Below are 3,625 nucleotides of genomic sequence, written 5' to 3' on the forward strand. Positions count from 1 at the left end.
AAAATAAATAAATAAATAAATCTTTTCCATTATCATCTCGCTATAGACATTTTTTCTTTGTACCACTTTACAGTTTTTTAAGGACCCCCTTACTTATAAAAGGGTCCTCCCAGTTAGTATCTATCTATCTCTTCTTACTCTATCTCTCTACTTGGGCCTCAAGGCTCAACCATATAAAGTGGACATAGTCTCTCAACATGGCGAATCACTATACATCTTGTGGTCCGTAGTTCGTACTATTCCTACTCTCTACATTGCTTCTATCTAGACTCCCCAATCTAAGTAGAAACATTTTCCATATTATCATCTCGCTGTAGACGTTTTTATCTTTTGTACCACTTTATAGTTTCTTTTCTAGGAAATGTGGTGTTGCATTTGACGTGCGCTCTAATTTTCATGCTTTAGTGTGGTTATTGCAGGAACCTTGGTGCCCCTGGGAGATTTAAACAGGCTTTGGAGATTCACCAACCTGTTAGTCAGGTCAGTGCGTCTCTCATCCAACTCTTTCCTACAAAGGAATAAAAGAATGCACGGGATGAATTGTCGATGTTGTCTATTGTCTCTAATATCAGTTTTTAAAAAAGTTCATTTCTTACATTATGATGATTGCCTTCTAGTACGCTGGAGTGTTATCAATGTGATGTAATTAAGAGATTTCTTTGCATAAACAAGGATAATGCCTTGAGGAGTTTACAGGGTGAGAGCAATTGTATTATTCTCAAGAAGCGGAGTAAATTGGCAGAAGGGAAATTGATCTTCAGTGTCAATATGAAGAGAGGAAGATACAATTATTTTCAAACCAATTAAGCTTAAACTTGATTTAAAGACATGGCACATCAGCCATCATAACATATGTAATCAAAATATAGAAACAGTAAATAACAAAATGTAGTTCAACACATCTCTTTTTTTTTTTGCCAAATAAACTCATTCATTAGATGAAACCCATATTACAAAGGTAATACAGAAAAAGTAGGAGTCCTAGGCCTGAAGACCCAATAGACAACCCATAAACTAAACTAGAACTAACTGACAAGCCGAGGCCCAAAAGCCCAAAATACCAGAAAACCTAAATCTAAAACCAAAGTCTTCGCTGCAACACAAGCTGGCCGCCGTTAGTACCACCATGGCCAGATGAGCTCCGACAGAAGCTTGACTTCCAGAGGCCAAATAACTCTCTACCATCATTCTCCACACCGAAATTGCATGCACAGGAAGAAACAAGAAAAACAGAGAACTTATAAAGGTAGTCGTGGAGGTGGAGACCACCATGCATCACAACACCACTGGTCCGGCGATGTCCACACACTGCGGTGGCTTGCCGGTACTGCTGCAATCATCAGGTGTGGAGTTAAGTGAACAGATCCTTGTCGAGACTCCAAGGGTTGAAAGTGAAGATGGGGTTGTGGAAAAAGAGAAAAGTCGGATGAAGATGAGAGGGTGAGGTGTCTGAGATGGAGGAGGATGGGAGGTTTGAGAATAGATCTGGAAATCTGATGAGAAATTGGGCAAGCACAAGGAGAGATAAAATGGAAAAGAGACATGAAAAGATTTAAAACTGAGACCAAAGCTCAGAAAACCTCACCACAAAAGGGTGGAGACGCACCACTGAGGGTGGAGAGACTGGAGGGGCGTTGCCGACTCTCAAAACGGCAGAGAGAGAGAGAGACCACCCCCAACTCTCAAGCCGTCGATCTAGATCCGGAGGGATCAAGATGTGGGCAAGAGAGAAGGGGGAGAGGTGATGGTGTTTTCAGATATGTTTTCTCTCTCTAGATTTTAGAGAGAGTGATGTAGGACGAGAATGGACCCGATTCAATCAGAAAACCATAAAAGTAAAGAAGCGGCATAGAATCAAGAAAAGTTATTGGAAAATAGGTAACTCATGTGTAAAGAGGTTATTAGCTGCTGGAATATTCAAGAAAAATTGGTTTTGGACTTTAACTTCTTCTCAAAAATCTTAGGAGGATAATTCTTGAAACAAAAATCTCTAGGCAGAACCTGACGCAGTCGGAATGATCGGATTGATAACCTAGGTTTACCAGCAATAAACCTAACAAAGAATTCTGGAGTCCACCAGAGATAAAAGATCAAAGAGAAAATCTCTATTTTATTGATAAAAGATGAAAGATGCGTTCTGCAGCCACATACGGCTGCTTAAATAAGAGAAATAAAACCCTAGGGCGACTAACATTGAACCCTAAAGCCCATGGGTAAAAACAAAACAAACTAGAAAACCTAAAATATTAAATCCCGAATCGGATAATTAAAACGACATATTTTGGCCTAAATCCGTTAGGGCTCACTAAAGTGAGTCTTGAAGATCTCGTCGTTCCCATTCTGGAAATTCTGGAAATGTATCATGCGTCTCAAACAGACATTCTGGCCAAAAGTTAGTCAAATCTGATTCAAAATCAAAACCTGACTTTTCGCACGAGAAACCCGAAAAGTCCAAAACCAATTTTTCTTGAATATTCCAGCAGCTAATAACCTCTTTACACGTGAGTTACCTATTTTCCAATAACTTTTCTTGATTCTATGCCGCTTCTTTACTTTTATGGTTTTCTGATTGAGTCGGGTCCATTCTCGTCCTACATCATTCTCCTCCACTATGAAAGAACTCGCCCTCGAGTTCCTCTTGAATAAAAGACAAGAATAGGCATTCAAAAGACCCAAGAAAAAATTAGACAATTGAACCTGTGGATTATTGATCAGATCTTCTGCATATTCTGATGGCACAATCATGAACCCAACACCATAGATGAGTCTATCGTATGCATTTTGGCTTTCATAGGCAACCGTAGTAGATTCTTCTTGGCTCTCAAGGTTGCATTCTTGAATGACATCGGGTTCTGAATGATTTATTTCAGGCTCCAAAACTTCTTCATTATTAATAACCATGTCAACACAAGCAATTTCATATTTAATCTCTTCTTCATCATGGATGATTTCTTGTGGGGCTTCTTCTATTGAAAAATTTTCAGGGAGGTGGTTCTGCTATAGATTAATATATCATCAAAATAGACCACGACAAAGGAACCCATAAAAGGACGAAGAACCTGGTTCATAAGCCTCATAAAAGTGCTGGGTGCATTAGACAACCCGAATGGCATAACCAGCCATTCGAACAAACCATCCTTGCTCTTAAAAGCTGTCTTCCACTCATCTCCTGGCTTGATTCGAATCTGGTGGTAACCACTTCGAAGATCTATCTTGGTAAACACTTTGGAGCCCTCCAGTTCATCAAGCATGTCTTCCAAACGAGGGATGGGGAACATGTACTTCACAGTTATCTTATTTATGGCCCTGCTATCAACACACATCCGCCATTGATTGCCCTTCTTAGGAACAAGTAGGACTGGAACTGCACAAGGACTCATACTTTCACGAATGAACCCCTTTTTCAACAAGTCTTCAATCTGCTCCCTCAAAATCTCATTCTCCTTGGGACTCATTCGGTAATGTGGCAGATTTGGCAAACTAGCTCCAGGAACCAAATCAATCTGATGTTGAATGTCCCTCATAGGCGGTAGTTCGTCGGGCAACTCATCTGAAATCAACTCTTTAAACTCTCCCAACATATTCTGCACTTCCTTAGGGATCACCACATCTTCCTTTTCTGCCG

This window comes from Rosa rugosa, chromosome 5, assembly GCF_958449725.1.
Source record: "Rosa rugosa chromosome 5, drRosRugo1.1, whole genome shotgun sequence".
Classification (NCBI taxonomy): domain Eukaryota; kingdom Viridiplantae; phylum Streptophyta; class Magnoliopsida; order Rosales; family Rosaceae; genus Rosa; species Rosa rugosa.